The 17520-nt window shown below is 40.2% G+C and overlaps 1 protein-coding gene across 1 annotated transcript in view; it reads left to right on the top strand.

The window, feature by feature from the left end:
- The first annotated feature begins 13721 nt into the window (after positions 1-13721).
- The window catches only part of SCML2 (Scm polycomb group protein like 2), a 145810-nt gene continuing 142011 nt past the window's right edge, over positions 13722-17520 (top strand). The window contains exon 1 of the mRNA XM_036742641.1: positions 13722-13829. The gene's annotated coding sequence lies outside the window, so the exon portion shown is untranslated. The remainder of the gene's footprint in view (positions 13830-17520) is intronic.

Raw genomic sequence — 17520 nt, 5'->3', positions numbered from 1 at the left:
GTCTCTCATATTTTGCAATACAGAACTATACAGGCATATCCACAATTACTGTCAATGTTGTGATTTATTGCTTTGCTGATACAATCAATAAATCAGTTGTCAACCAGCAAGCATTTTAAAGCCCTATTATGCGTTAGATACTGTGTTAAGGGCAGGGTATACAAATACGAAATTGACACAGGACTTGCCCTTAAAGACCTGACATTGTACTTAATTACAATGAGGCAATTAGGTTGTGCAATGATAGAGTGCTAGACTCTGAATCTGGGAAACCCAAGTTCAAGTCCTGCCTCAGATACTTAGTTAACAGTGTAACCCAGGGCAAGTCACTTAACCTGTCAGCCTCAGTTTCCTAATTATAGCACTTACATCACAGAGTTGTTATGAAGACCCAATGAAATAACCTCTGTCAGGAATTTTGAAAACCTTAAGTTCATATGCTTTTATTTTTTATTAGCTATAGTTATTATTAGTCTTGTTATGGGGGTATAACACAAGTCAAGGGATGGTGATCATGGAAGGGCAGTCATAGAACTGTCAATAAAGCAGTAGATAAATGAACTGGCTAGGTTCTAGTTTACTAAAAGACTTCAGAAGAGAATGAAGCAGAGTCTGGGCTGGGCTGGATAGAGATGGATGAGGTAAAGTTGGATTCATTCACCCTCTAATATGTCCCCTACCCTAGCCCTAGGGGAAAGTCACAACACTGAGCTGGTTAACTCCCCTGAATTGGAGACAGAAGGTAGGTAGTCAGAGTTTCTGGAGGTGTGGGTCCAGAGGGGCTCTGTTCACATACTATAATCTATTCTGAATAACATTAATCTGCCTACTCTTTTAAAATATATCTAGTGCTGTATTTTGATACAGAAAGCAGCATCTCCTTCTATTCACTACTACAGCAAACAGATTAGAATTTTGGCCTCAGGGTTTATTACAAACACCAATAAAGACATATACACCCTAATTTAAAATCCCTTCAAAAAGATATATTTAAGAATATATAGAAAAATTCAAGCGACTATATGTCAATGTAGAAATCTCTTATGTTAAAATATGGCATTCTCCCATATTAAAAAAACAAACTATTATATCATGCCTCAGAAGCTTCTTCAGATTTATGCTCTTAGTTAATTGTTTTCTAAGGAATCTTTTCATCCATGGCAACTTAAGAAGATTGGCCATTGTTTTCTTCTCATTTATGTTTTCTTATGAAGCTGTCAACATTCAAAGAAGAGAAAAATAAAAGCATATGAACTATTGAAACATTCATTACAAAATAAACACTCTAGAAATCTCCAGTCCTACCAGTGGGAGACTGTTGGCAACTCTATTTGCACAAGTGGTACAACACATAAAAGTTGTTCACACCAGAAACATTTAAAGACATTTCCTCTGAGAGACCAGCAGAAGACTCTCCCCTCTAGCTTGGCCATACAGTTTAAAGAAAATCTTAGACCTCGTCTATGATTTAAAAAAAAATTTTTTTTTGGTGGAGATGGTCGTAGCCTAAAGGTAAGCTAGCTGGAACCTACTGGCCATGACTCGTAATTTTCAACATTCTAACTTCAAACTTTAGGTTTAAATTTGATAATTTTTTGTTTCTGTTCCCCGCCTCCCCAAACAAACAAATAAACAAACAGAAAAAGCACCTTATTATAGTGGAGTGCAGTGGAATAGTGGGCCGCTAGGTGGCACAGTGGATAAAGCACTGGGAATCAGGAAGACTCATCTTCCTGAGTTCAAATCTGGCCTCAGACACTTACTAGCTGTGTGACCCTGGGCAAGTCGCTTAACCTGTTTGTCTCAATTTCCTTATCTGTAAAATGAATTGGAGAAGGAATGGCAAACCACTCCATTGTCACTGAAAAGTCAGACATGACTGAACAAAAACAAAGCAGGGGGATGAATATTGGATTTGAAGCTAGGAGGCTGGGGTTCAAATCCCAGCTCTGCCATTTATTGTGTGATCTTGGCCAAATCACTTAACCTTTGTGGGCCTCAGCTTACTCATCTGTAAAATGAGGGTATTGAATGAAATATTCTCTATAGACCTTTACACTATAAATCTATGGTAAATTGCTTTTACACAAAAGAGCACTTAAGATAACTGTACCCTATTATTCTCTATGATTTGTCTCTAAATATCGTTGCTATTATTTTAGTTGTAGGTCTGCTAGCCCATAGTCCTGGCTTTTGATATAGTAAATGAAGCCAAGCAGGTTACAGTTAATGTTCTACTGCACACTTTTCCTCAGTTCCTAGGTGACTAGCTGATAAGTGACTTGCGCGGGGTCGCACAGCTAGTCTCTGAGGCTAGATTTGAACTCAGGTCTTCCTGACTCCAGGCCCTGTGCTCTATCCACTGCACCACTTGGCTGTCCTAAGGGGCCATCTCCAGTTGTTCTGATCTATATCTGGCCACTGGACTCAGATGTGTTCGGAGGAGAAAGTGAGGCTAGTGACTTTGCACAGCCCTTCCTTGCTTAAATCCAATTGACTTGCAAGTCATGGCATTATCTTCCTGATGTCATGGTCCTCTTCCAGAACGGAGGATAAACCACAAACCACACAGTTTCCACCTTAATCAGAGTTATGGAGAGCAGATAGCCATAAAGGGAACACATGAGAGAAAGTTTGTTGGCCATTGCCAGGACCCTAAAGGGGAACAATAAAAAAAGGTAGGAGGTAAAAAAAGAAAAGGTCATATAAACCTGTCTGATTGCACTAGTTAATACAGTAAAAGTTTATAGGACCTGGATTGAAGGACTAGTTTCCCCTAAATTTACATAAACAAACAGGAGGGGGGTTATTTTTCATTCACTTTGGTGGAGCCATTGCATTTATATTTCCAACATGTAGAAGCAGGAACACTTAAGTTCAGGAGGTAGATAAATGCAAAAGTTCCCTTAATCTGTATTATAAAATTGAAAGATTCTGTAAGACTTCGCTGGGTAGAGGTTGGGTCCATTTGGGTGAACTCTGTCTCAAGGGTTTTTCCTAATTTAGTGGCCTTCATACTTCATAGTTTCTACTAATCATGCTCTTGAATTATATTGAGTTTACATTCAAACTACTTAGGTCAGTCATATCTATATTACCCTCAGGCGTGGATTCAAATATGCATTAAGAAAATATTGGAACTGTGTACATTGGCAATGTATGCTGCTATTTAAAAAAATGTAGAGTTGTAAAAATATAACTTTGCCTTCCCTCAAGCCCTGGATTTATAAAGTAGAAGTACCCCCAAAATTGCCTTTTCCTGTTGTGGCAACTTCCCCTCTGATTTCACAAAGTCTGTCATTAGGAAAAATGCAGAATCCAAAACTTGCTTTCTTTATCACAGTCATTCTCATTAGGTAGAATGCTGCACATTTAGTCACTTTACCTTTGAGTTTTTATTCCTTTCTACCTTCTGCCTATTTTTATTGCTTGTTTTCCCTTTCTTGGCCTCTGATAAAATTTCTTTCTTCTTCTAATTCTTTTCTTTTTTTTGTTTTAGTAGATATGGTTTACTTGTCTCTATCTGGAGTTACGGCGTTTAGAGCCAAACAGATATGCTTAATTCTCCAGAGAATTCAGTGTCACTATTTATATTTTACAGATTATGTCTGATGAATAACTATGGAATTAAAAATCACTCCTTGCAATTTGAAGCAATTTAATTTTGGCACAGAATTATGTTAACTTTGTCATAATAGCATGGTATAGTATATTTGATACGTTAATTTTGTTTGTACCAGCATGACTCTGTTGCAACAACTCGGCTAGCAGCTGCTGTGGGGGTGAAAGACCAACACAAGCCCAACAATAAAGATGCTGCCAGCACAGGTTCTTTTGATCTGCTTTACTAAGGAAAGTAGCATTAAGGGATTAGCAATCTTATTTCAAACCAATATACAAATATCATTCACTTAGTTCAGGGGAAAAAAACAGCACCCTGAACTTCAGAGCAAATACAAACAAATTACAAACATACATTATAAACAGACCAAATGCAATTCATAGTTACCAAGAAACCATCAACATCTGAGTTCAGGAGCCAGGGAGCTCATAACAACAGCTGGCCCAGAGTCACGCACCACTCCTCCTGTGGCTCAGAGCCCCAAGGGAGAACACCAACCTCTGGGTTTATATATCTTGTTCAGATCAAAGGTGAGTCACACATGCAACTCACCCACGTGACCTAAAATTGTCACAAAAATGCAGCTTAAACTCACGTGGTCTAAAAGCCTCTGATGTCACAAATATGTCACTCAAACCCATGTAAATTAGACTTTCCCTTAAGGCAAGGAGGTCATCAAGAACTCTTAATTTAATCAAGGAAACAAAGGCCAAACTCTTCAGGGCACTTGATTGAATAAATGTTAAAAGCCTATCTTAATTACCAACACAGACTCCCAAACATTTCTTCTTCCCAATGAACATGTGTGTATTAGACTATTTTTAACTGGGGGAGAGGAGCAGGTCATAAGGCACAAATCTTTTCAGTTCTAATCAAGTGCTATTTTGTTTCTGACAACTGAATTTTTAAAAATTTTGTGAAATATGTTCTGAATTCTATTCTTAAGTTTATAACACCAGGCAGTTCACTGTCATCTGCAAAATTAATGAATCTGAACTTTAGAGTCTTGAAGGGACCTCCACAGTCACTTAGTCCTCTAATCCAAATGGAATTTCCACTGCAGCATATCTGACAAGTGCTTGAGTTATGATTATGTCCTTGATTCTATTACAGATTAGATGACCTCTAAGGACTCATCCAGGTATAAAATCTTGTGAATCCTAGGCTACAATAAAAATATTAGATAATATTGGTCCTTGGGCTGGTTTTTGTCATGATTTATATTTTTCATATATACTCTTTGTTCATTCCATTTATTCCATAATTACCATTTACCTCTCTTTCCTCCTTTCATCTGGTCACTGAAGAAGCATCCCTCCTTCTTACCAAGGCTAGCCTGGCTACTTTGAGGATTGTGGGTTTCCCTCCTATAAGACTGGGATTGGAGAATTAGCATCAACCAAGCAATTAATCAGCAAGTATTTATTAAGCAGCTGCTATATACCAGGTACTGTGTTAGGCAGTACAAAGTACAAGTACAAAGAATGAAACATTTCTACTCCCAATGAACTTATATTCTCATGGGAGAGACTATATATATATATACACACATATATATACATATATGCATATGTATATGTGTATACATATACATATATACAGCGTAAATATTAAGTTAACAAACACATATATAATACAAGCTTTTTTCATGGTAGTTGAAAACTGGAAACTAAGGGAACGTCCCCCTGTTTGTGAATAGCTAAAAGAGTTGTGGCAAATGAATGAAATAATATATTATTACGACATAAGAAATGATGAAATGGACAATTTTAGAGGAAACTGGGAGGGCCTATATGAACCTATACAATGAAAAGAACTAGGAGAACAATTTATAGAAGGACAACATTATAGAGAAAAACAATTTTGAAAGACTTCAGAACTCTGATAAATATAATGATACACCATGAATCCAGAGGACTTAATCATGGCACCTGCCTCTTGCCAGAGAAAGGATGGACTTGAAATTTGTAATGAGATATATATATTTGAATATGACCAATTTGGAAACTTGTTTTGTTGGAACTGTGCATATTTATTAGGAGAGTTTTAAAAAATGTTCCGGCGGGAGAGTGGGAAGGCATGATAAAAAAATAAATACAAAGTAATGAAATACAAGTTACAGCAAAAGAGAGGCACTAGCAGTTGGAGGAAAAGGTTTTGTGTTGAAGATGTTATCTGAGCTCCATCAAAGAAGAGATAGACTCTGTGAGAAAGGAGTGCATTACAGGGAATGGGTCAGTGCAGAGGCATAGTGATTGTTGTGAGTGTGGAACAGAAAGAAGGTCAGTTTGGCTGGATTGCAGAATGTGGGAGGAAGAGTAACGTCCAATAAGGTTGGAAAGAGAAATTGGTGCTAGGTTGCGTAAGGTTTCAAAAGCTAAAAAATAAAAAAAAAGCTAAAGAGTTTATATTTTATAATAAAGGCAAAAATAAGCCACTTGAATTGGCTGGGTATAGGTACTGATACGGTTAATTCTACACTTAGGGAAAATTACTTTGTCAGCAGCTGTGTAGGATGGACTGAAGTAGGGAGAGAACTGGTGTGGGGAGAAATTCGAAAGTTGTTGTAATAACATAGAGTCGATGGATCAGATGTGAGAGATGCTATGAATGTAGAAATGGCAAATTTTGGCAAAGAGGAAGGGAACGTTGGCAGGAAGGTTGGAAAAGGAGTGGAGGAAGAAGACAGGCTACTTTCACTGCCTGCTCCTGTTGAACCTTCACCATGAGACCTTGGTGGGCTGGGGACCACACCCTGATCAGATTTCATCTGCATGGCCCAGTAGGGTCAGGTCTTACGAGGTTCCCTCTCCCTCCCTCCCCTTGATCCTGAAGGACCCGGCAGGATAGTGAATACTCTTTTCTTCCCTTGGCTTTAGAGAGCCCCTTCTATTGATGCGTGTGTGTGTGTGTGTGTGTGTGTATCTATCTCTACACACACATATATATACATATATACACACACATAAAGTACTTTGCAAACCTTAAATCAATATAGATCTACAGTTCTGTGTCTACGCACATATATACATATATATGTTAGTTATTAAGTTAAATGTTCGTTAATATTATTACCACTCTCATTCTTTGCCCCCAGCTTCTTTGTCTTCTTATCCCCTTCCCTGCTGCTTAACATGGATATTTCCTAAAGATTTTATTCCCTAGGCTTTCTCTGTAGATTCTTTCTCCCTTGGCAATCTCATTCCCTCCCATGGTTTTAACTACCTACCACTCTCTAGACAGGGGCCTGTGGCTTAGGTCATTTCCCTGGAGGAAGTTCCTTATTGGCTCACACCCGCAGCCCAATGTTTGTTATCTAATAGTTCCACAGCCTGCCTCCACTCCCCCCTTATGCTTTAGACAGCCTCTTTCTGTGAGGTGTGGGAATGGTGTGATTACTTCTTTATGCCTTCTGAAGGGCTGTATCTTGCTGTTCTTTCCAAACCTCTTTTCCACCTCTCACTTCCCACTATTATATTACTGTTTTTCAGGTACCCTTAGCTCCTTATTCCCTTAACTAAAGAAACTTTTCTCTTATGTTCTAATTTGGCTCTTACTTTTCCAATTACAGATCATAGAACAAGCACATTTTGCCTGATGGCTGTTTTCTTAAAAAATGAAACAAAACAACACACACTTTTTTTATTGATACCTTTTGTTTCTACATCACCTACATTTTTGGTCATATCCTTCCCCCTCCTTAGCCAATGCATAACAAAAAGTTAAAAAATAATTTTAAAAAGTAGTTCAGCAAAAAATCAACACATTAGAAGAAAGTTTGACATGATATATTTTTCACACCCATAGTGCTCCACCTTTTCAAAGAAGAATTTTTGGGGGGGAATTATCTTTCCATATCAACTAATTAATACATCAATCAACATTTATTAAAGGCGTACTATGTGCCAGGCATGGTGCTAAGCTATCTTTTCTTTGGGGAAGAGGCTATTTTCTTTTTTTAAAGGCAAAGGTTAAAAGTGGGGAGAGAAGGTTATGGAATAAATGAAATGTAGAAGGCCTGAGAACCTGCAAAAACTTTAACCCACAACTTTAATTGGTTTACAAATTCTGTCTTTGGAGAGAAGAGAGTACGAAGGAGAAGATTCAGTACTGTGCCCCTACACAAATGTAAAGCAAATCCTGTTCCTGATTATGAGTATCATTAAAACAGAGTTTTCATTAGCAACATGATTAAGGTTTAATGTAATTGGAACCCAAATTACTGCCTTAATCAAAGGGAATGCATTGTAAGCAAGAGAAGGAGAAAGTAATTGGGAGGCAAATTATAGTAGCTTTAATCACAGAGAACAAATTGTAAAGAAAAGGTTAGTATAATGAAGTTGTCTGAAACACTTTTTTTAGGAATGGTGACGTTTTTTGAAGTGGCATTTTCAAAAGTAACTTATTCAGCCAATAATGGGTCATAAGTAGCACATGAGATTCACTGAGACTCTGCTAGTTTTAGTCTGATGTAAATGAGATACTAAGTGGTCTATTAACTTGGTCAAAGTCATACTGGATTAGATTTTATGCTTTTTCAATTGGTGAAATACTTATTTATGTCAAGGAGAGTGGGATTCAGCAGAAGGGGCACTTAAAGCTTCATTACTTATCCCATTTGCTAGTTTATTAGTGGGAATTACACTAGATTAGATTGAGAAAACCTCATTCCAGGTCTGCCTGTACCACTTATTGGTTGCTTGACCGTGAGTAAATCACTTAATCTCTCTAAGGTTCATTTTCCTCCTTTGTAAAAAAGGGATAAAAGTACTTGTCTTACTTGACTCTTCAGGTTGTTCTGGATAAAGTATACAAAGCACTTTATAAACCTTAAATCGTTATATCAGCTATTATTATTAAAATGGGAGTGAGCAAATGAAACTTTGTAAATAGTAAACCTCAGTATGAGACATTAATAGTAATAACGTTAATTTGTATGACACTGCCACATTTAATTAAATGATTTCCAAACTTTTTTGAGTGTGAAGGACTCTCCCTCCCTTCCTTCATAATAGCAATTGTATTATTGTGATTGTGGCTTCTCAGAAACCTTGCAATAACTCTATGGCCCAATCATCCTAAACCCTTGAAATAACTCTGTGACCTTGAGGGGCTCCTCTGGGAACACTGATGTAACAGAATAACCCCTGGAAATAGTTTAGGCTGATGTCACCAACTCCCTTTTAAGGACAGTGATAGAAATAATTCACATTTATATAGAGATTTGCAGTTTACAAGGTGTTTTCCTCAAAACTCTGTGTTATCTTGTTTTTAATAGATCTATATGGCACTTAAAAGATTTGCAAAGCACTTTCATTACAACTCTGTGAGATGGGTAGTATTTTTATCCTCATTTTATAAATGAGGGAACTGAGGCTCATGGTCACATAGCTAGTAAATGCAAGTACTCAAGCTTGAGTCTTGTCCTTCGGTCAGTTTTCAGTCTTTTCTTGGTAAAGATACTGCAGGGGTTCGCCATATCCTTCTCTAGCTCATTTTACAGATGAGGAAACTGAGGCTGAGTTAAGTAACTTGCCCAGGGTCACAAGGCCAGTCTCTGAGGCCGAATTTGAACTTTCTGCCTTCTTTACTCCAGGCCTGACGCTTTATTCACTTCACTACCTAGCTGCCGAAGTCTCCTAACTCCGAATCCAGTACTCTTTCTGCTATGCAACATGGCTATTTCTGTGAGATGAAGGAATAAAGGCACAAAGTGATTTGCAAGTGACTGGTGGCAAAGCCAGGATCCAAGACTAGAACCCAAATCTCCTGACTGCCAGCCTAATGTTTTTTTTTCTGGTATTCTATGGCATCTTTATATTAGATTTTTAGCTCTTTTTAGCTCTTTTAGCTCTAAAAGCGATTGATTTTCCTTATTTCTTGGTGTTTACATTGGGAAAATCATGATTCTGAAGTAGGGAAACTACTATTAGTACTGTTACTAATAATATTAAACACAGAAATAATAACAAAATGAATTGTCTGTTATGGTTTAATAAAAAAAAATAAGGATAAGTGGTAAGAAATGGTTTTGAATTTTTTGCAGAATCTAGTCTATTAGAACTGAAGCATTAGAGGATCATACATGGAGTCAGTAAGACCTGGATTTGAATCCTGCCTAAGACACTAGTTATGTGATCTTAGGCAAATTATTTCTCTGTGCTTCAGTTTCCTTACCTATAAAACATGGGGATTGTGTTCATTGCCTCTAGGGTCCCTTCTATCTCTGAGCCTATGTTAAGGGCAGGCAATTACAGCGGACTTGCAGTCATCAAAATTGTAATAGCTAGCTTTTTATATAGTGCTTCAAGGTTTGCAAAGCACTTTACGTATATCATTTGATCCTCACGACCCTGTGAGGCAGAGGCTATGATACTGATTCTATAGAGGAAGAAACTGAGGTTGAGAGGTTAAGTGACTTTCCCAGAGTCACATAACTAAGTCACCGTCTGATGGAACTCAGGTCTTCTAGATTCCAAATCCAGCACCTTATCTATTGTACTATCCTAGTGGCCAAAATTCTGGGTTCAGACCCTGTGTCTAACATTTACCAGACGTCTGAACAGAGACAAGTCATCTCACCTCTTAGAGATAATTTCTCATCTAAAATGTGGGGAGAACTCAGAGGGTTGTTCACAGGATCGAATAAATAAAATGTATATAAAGACCTTATATGTCGGCCATTATTTTAATTTGTTAAACGATTTGTAGAGCATTTACTAGGCAGAACATCACTGAGGTCCTTCAGTTATTTTTAGTCAATTTGAAGACCATCTGGAGTCTTCTTAGGTTAACTATTTTAATAAGTTGGAATTATTTTAATAAGTAGGAAGAAAACCCTTGGAATACTTGATTGTGAGAATGAAATGATACATATTTAATTTGCCAGAAATGGTCTTTATCTTTTCTCTCGTGAGGCTTTAGGCAATGGATACATAAATAGTAACTCAATTTCTTATGAAGCCAAGAGGTCGTTGGAATTGGGAAGGGTGAAATAGCTCATACCCATTTCCCTCCTGTGACAACAAAAAGGGCTTCTTTTCCAAGGATCATGATACTTAACTTTATAGTTGCAAATAACAGTTTTAGCATAAGAATGTAATGGTGATGAAAATCAATTTTCAATTAGGTTATCTAGAAGTAATGTTTTTATTTGTTGCAATGTGAAATTCTAAGAATAGGTATAAGAAAAATTACACAGAACTTACATTGGGAGGTCTTATACAACCCTTTTAAAGATCCAGTATTATTTTTAAAGGCTATAGGAGAAATGTGGTCTCTGTAGGACAGAGACTTGGGCATTATTTTTTTACGTAGAGAAATGCTGATTTTTAAAAATTGTTCTACCCAGATATAACCCATTGTTTTCACTTTGATTAACATGTCAAAATGACTGGATAGCACAATCCTAGGGATGATATAAAGGCAAAAACTGACATTTTGAGCTACTCAGAGATTAGAGGGTAATTATTATTAAATGATATTATTAGTACTTATGATCAATATTAATGACTACTTTCAAACATTCTGTCACAGGCCATAAATGATAAAGTATGTGTATTTAATTTTTAAGGCTCAAAAATGAAGAAAAAAATGTCAAGTGAATCATATAAGCCCTGAGCATAATCTAAATCTTTGAGCTTGTATTTCTTAGTGACCTCTGCAGATTGTGTAGGTTAAATTTCTGGAGTAAGATATCAGTATTTTCAAATGGAAAATGAAAAAAAATTGGAAATTAAAGAGGTATAATCATCTAGGCAGTAATCTGGATGTTACAATAAAAAGAGCACAAGTATGTAATGGAGGAGAAAAGCTGCTATTTCAAACTTTTCATATTTAGGTGGCAAAAATGGTTTTCAATAATAAGGAGGTTCACAACTGAGCCTCTGATTAAGTATATCCAATTTTCCGCTGCCTGTGGAGAATGGATTGGTAAGATTGAACCATTATTAATTTTAACTGATTTCTTTATACATATAATCTTGCTAGTTTTCTTTTTAAAATTTGATCATTTGGGGCATTTATTTCCTGCAGTATGCTCATTACTAAATATAACTGAAACGATCAAATAGTTTTCTCCAATACCCACACTCCATCAAAACAGAATGACTGACAACTAACACCTTGTGCATTGTTCTCTAAGTTGAAATCAGTGCTTGCCTTGAGTTTTCTTTTCCTCCGGGGCTTCTATACCTCTTTTCTTCCCTTCCTTTCCCTTAACCCCCTCCATCATGAAACACAAAAATAGCAATTTGCTTTTGTGGGCTCCTTACTGTTTAAATGGAAAGGAAAAAAAATACAATTTCATTTTTTCTAATGCTACAATGACGTACCTTGTATGAAAAATGTTAGCTAGTTGTAGGATATTTATATACTTTCTAGCATGTTTCATTATCTTAAGCTTTATTTCTGAATTGTGATTTTGAAAATTCTAAGTAGCGCCCAATATACTAAAGGGATGGGTCCAAAAGGTGCATAAGGTAAGTAGCAAGATGGAAAAGATTTAGCTTGCCAAGATCTCAAGATGGTAATAGTTATTAATTCAGAATATTTTTAATCCAAAAAAGGCTGGGTTTTCATGACTACACTTAGAATAAAAACACATACAATTTGCTTCTATTTGAACTCATGAATCAATGTAACATATACTAGAAAGCTCTTCATTTTAAAGAAATTATAATATAGATAGTCATTAACAGTAAATATTCAACTAAAAGGGACATATCACTTTTATGCATTAAAATGTGATTCATTTTGCAGACAGCAGTATGTTTATTTTAGGTGTTCTGCGGAAACATTTTCCATCTCCAGCAGTCTCCAGCCCTCTTAGCAGGTGTCAGAAATATCCTGAATTGAGTGTAACAGTTTGCATTGAGATTTCTGATTCTATTTCAAGTTATTTTGACGCGGTATGCAACTTCCTGCTGGTTCTATTTATAACAAAGCTCGGAGACAACCTGCAGAATAGACCAAAAAATTACTTCCAATTGAAAAAAATTACCAGAACTATGGTAATTTCTCAAAGCTAGCAAAGAGGGCAGGCTTGGCTTTGAAGCGACGAGAAGGGAACGCCTTCCATTTCGGAAGGGGATACCCGGAGAGGTGACTCAAAACTCTGCATTTCGAGGACGGATCAAAGGACCACAAAGTAAAGCTTGAAGGGGGAAAAAAAACAACTGCTTTCAGGCTTCTCAGTTGATTCGGCAGTTCCCCCGTCAGAGCCAATCTCGCGTCCAACACAGCAGTCTGGTGTGACTGGGGGGAGACCCTATTGCAGGACCGGAGACCAGGCAGGGTGGCGGGAAGCAGAACAGTAACTTAAAAATAAAAAAGTTTAAAGTTTTGTGGAAAATGTTGAAATGCACTCGCAAGAACAGCTCGGGGCTGGCGCGCTTCGGGACCTTGCGAGTAATATTTTCCTGGCACAGCCGTCAACCTGCCTGGGGTTGATCGGGCCAAGGCATCTATCGCCTGCTTCCTAAGCTCCTGGTCCTCCGGGGTCCTCTGGTTTAGGGAGCGACGCGGGGAGATGAAAGGGAACGTGGGCGGGGAGACCGCAGCCTGCGGGAGTGTTGCTATCGCATGGATGCCTAAGGTGACCCGCAGGTTGGGGGGAGGGGGGCGCGCGGTGCATCCCCACGGACAGCCAGCAGATGAGCCCTTGGGGCCGGGACGTACGCCGTGCCAGCACAATCATGCCCCGTCGGTGGACTTGAAGGACGTTTGCAGGCGCGTTTAACCCCTCGGCGGATCCCCTTCGGCACGCAGGCATAACGCACATGCACACATGTAGCCCAGCTAGAGCCGCCTTGGCACTTTAGAGGGGGTGGGGTGGGGTGGGGTGGCCGGGTGGAAGGCACGTGGCGCGTGGCGGGGTGGGCGGTGTCCCGGATAGGGACCCTCTGGCTCCGCTTCCCGTATGGCGAGGAGGAGATGGAGAGACGGGGGAGGGAGGGAGGAGTGAGGGGATAGAGGAGAGGAGGGTGGGGGGGTGGGCAGAGGAGTGTGTGGGGAGAAGAGCGCGCCAGCCTTCCTCCTTCCCGCCCCCCCCCAACCCCCGGGGCTGCGACTGCTGCGGGGCATGCGCGGCTCCGCGCGGCGGCTACACAAACATGGCGGCGGCGGCGGCGTGAATCCCGGCGCCGGACGGACCCAGATGACAGAGCCGCTCGACTTCCACCGCCTGCGTCCGGGACCTCCGGACAAGGTGAGTTGTGACCTTTTGCCTCAGCCCGCGGCTTATTTCTCGGAAATCTCCTCCGCCTGGCTCCCGCTGGCAAGGCGGGTCGGCTTCGGGTGTGTGTTTGTGCCTGTGAGTTGGGGGTGGGGTGGGTGACCCCCCTCTCGCCCGGGCTGTCTAGCGCGGGGAACGCCCCCTTCACAACCGCCGGGCGGCGCGCGCCCTGGGCCGGCCGGGGTGGGAGGGGGAGCTCGGCTCCGCCCCCTCCCTCCTCCCCTCTCCCGCGCTCGGAGGAGGCACCCCCGTCCCGGGAGGTGGGCGGGAGCGCAGGGTGGGCTCGAGGCGGCGGCAGCGTTGTTACCCCCTCCCCCAGCCTTCCCGGCTCGCGCCCGCTCTCCTCCGCTCGTGGCTGCCCGGGCAGTCTGCGTCTCCGGGGCTCTCAGCTCAGGCTTCCATCCCTCCCACCTCCCCAAAGTGTCGGCCTCGAGGAACCTAGAAGAACCCCACTCCAGGTGTCCTGGGCACGAAGAGGTGAATGATTCTTGTTCTTTTCTTACTTTCTTTCCGCGGCCTCGGAGGAGGGAGGGGTCTCCGTGGGTGCAGTCCTGTGCACCCTCCCGTGCAGGGCATCTACCGGGTGGGCATGTGGCATAAGCCTCCTTCGTTCTCGCCCTCCCCGCTCCTTAACGCATGCATTTCAATCCCAGGGACCTGACACCTTTCCCCCTCCCCTACCCCCCCCCCCAACTTTTTTCCTCCGACGGGACATCATCCCCTTTACCTTTTTTCCAGCCCTCGTTTTCCCCAGACGAGGGAGCAGGAAGGGGGATGGGGGTGGGGACCCCGCCCGCGAGGGGCAGAAGCTGGTGGTGCGCGCTGCGGGAAGCCCCGCACTTGCCTTTGGACCACTGGCGGGGGCGAGGGTTCGCGGGCGCTGGTGCCCAGGCTGGGAGCGAGGGGGGGCGGGAGGCACGCGCTGAGCGGATCCCTTGGGAGAGGAGACGTCCTGCGTGATGGTCTGTAATCGGGGTCCCGGAGCCCCGAGGACGTGTGTCTTTCGCGTCGGAACCTTTGCTTTGAGGGTCTTTGGTGGCGGGGGCACGGACGCGCTGTCTGGGTGTTGGGGAGCAGCGCTGGGGCTTGGGAGCGCCCCTCACACGAGTCTGTCGGCTCGGCCGCAGATTTACAGCATCCACCAGGCTCAGGCAGGAGTGTGCATTCGGGTCAGTGTTGGCATCGATTCTGGGGGGCTTCTCTCGGGAAATGTCTATTTCAGTCTCTCATTGGGGACTGTCTTTGGAAGGTAGGAAGGACGAGGGGCTGTGAATCTCTTGCATGCAGTACAGAAACAACTTCCAAATGGTTCCTCTCTTCTTATTTTGGAAAGGTTTTTTTTTGGGGGGGGGAGGTGTACCTTTTATTTGCAGGTGTACCTTTGTAGGTATGGCTGTTGTAAAGAAGAGGAGGTAGGTCTTATGACTTCCTATACAAGTCTGAATGTTTTATGGTGTTTTAATTTTAATTTTTCGGAAAGTACACGCATTTACAAGATTCCATCTTAATATTGGGTTTATGGAAGTAATTTAGATTGCCTTTTATTTTTAGTAACTAAACTACAGAGTATTATACAATTATCATTTTCACCATTAAAAAGACTTTATTAAATTTATCTTTGTACAAAATGTTATATTTTAAACTTCCAAGTATTGGTGGGTAGAGACAGGCATTTTCAATATAACAGAAGGGGAAAAATTGAGACAAAAAAAGAGTAATTTGACCAGCACCATGCCATCTGTAGGCTTACTAGGGATATTTTTCTTTTCAGAAACTTTATGATGTGCCATTTTAATGATTATAGAACGAGTCATTCCAGACTGGAGAGAACATCGCCTGTCTTAAACTGGAAATAACAAAAGTTTTATGGTTCAATCTAGTCAACATTTATTCAGCACCTGCTATGTGCTAAGCACTAGGGATCCAAAAAGAGGCAAAAGACAGTCCCTACCCTCACAGCCCTACAATCTCATGGGAGACAACATGCAAACAAACATGTACAAAACAAACTACATACAGGAGAACTAGGAAATAATTGACAGGGAGGGCACTAGAATTAAGAGGATTTAGGAGATGGGATTTTAGTTGGCACATTATAGGTTTGTTCTTTATATGAAACGTTGCTTTCGAAGAAATCACAGGGTTAAACTGCTTACTAGATGCAATAAGATGACTTCATTATGGTTATGTATCTGATGTATTCTGTATAAGTCAAAGATTATTAAAAGAGAAAGCTCTTTTCATATTTTTATGCTTATTAGTCCTTTTTTGCTGTTGGTATCTGTTTCCTCATCAATGAAATCTAAAGATGTGGGAAAAATGTTTTTAGAAATGTTACCAAAGATGAAATATTTGAGACCAAGCCTGTATATACATATCTACTTGGTGTCCTGTATTTGAATATATTGAACTCTTTATATTTTTCAAAATAGCCTGAGACTTAATACCTTTTGGGGGGCAGTGTGGGAGAAGTGAGCTCCTGAAACCATTTAGGAAGGTAATTGCCAAATATTTTGAAAGATCGACTGGATTTAAAAAAATGTTATTTTGGAAAAGAAAAGGGATAGAACCACAAAGTGAAAGAGCTATTTGTTTTTATACACATAGCACAAGGACATCTCATTCGGTATTAATAATTGATATTTTATGTAGTGATTTAAGGTTTGCAAAGTACTTTATATTGGAGCTTCACAACAGTAAGGCAGTTAATATAAGTAATATGCCATTTTACAGATGGGGAAACTGAGGCTGATCACACCCATGACCTTTCTGACTCCAAGTCCTTCACTTTCTCTACTATGCCATGTTGGGAGTATTGCGAATGCTTCTCCAGAGAGTATATAGGAGATTCTATTCCTACAGTTGTCAGACCTTTTTAGTACATATTTGTTGAGTACATACTAATGCAAGGCAATATGAATGAGGACACGTGTATAAAGAAGGTAATAAGTAGATGGTAGAATACCTAAGAAGTTTATTCATAAAAATTCCAAGGACGTTAATTGATTAACAGCTTACTGGAAAATTTTCACATATAAATCAATATAGATATTAAAGACCGATCTTAGGGCAAGTTAGGGGAACAGTTTAAAAAAATATCCTATGAAGAATATTCTTTCTACAAATCATCCTGACTTTTTACTTGCAAGGAGTATATCAATAATGATACTACAATTCAGTTTTATATTAAAATATAGTTGTATGAGAAACTATTTCATGCTCCAGTAATGAGTACGAAGCTCTAAACCAGTGAAGTAAGAGTTTTTCAAGTGGTTAAGGGTCACTGTAAAGTGAGACCTTGAGGCTTCCTTGATCTTTGGTTGAAGTGTTCTTCACTCCCCTTCCCCCCCAATTACTCACCTAAACAAGTACTTTTCTTAATGGTCAAGATTTTAAGGTTCTAATTTCCTTAGTTGAATTTTAACTAATTCTTGTTAGAATACCTCTTGTTTAGCTGTTTAAAAATCTAATAGCCTTAACAAACATGTGTTATGGTCTGTTGTAAAGAGACATGTCTTTCATTTTCTTTTTTTGGTTTGTTGAATTTTAACTGCTTGCCTCCTATTCCGAGAAAACTTTTCAGCCCCTCTTTGCTGTTGGTGTCTGTTACTTCATCAGTGAAATGATCCTTTGCAGCCTCCCTGAGAAATAATTCATGATAGTA

Source organism: Trichosurus vulpecula, chromosome 2 (assembly GCF_011100635.1).
Source record: "Trichosurus vulpecula isolate mTriVul1 chromosome 2, mTriVul1.pri, whole genome shotgun sequence".
Taxonomy (NCBI): domain Eukaryota; kingdom Metazoa; phylum Chordata; class Mammalia; order Diprotodontia; family Phalangeridae; genus Trichosurus; species Trichosurus vulpecula.
This window is presented reverse-complemented; position numbering and strand designations above follow the sequence as displayed.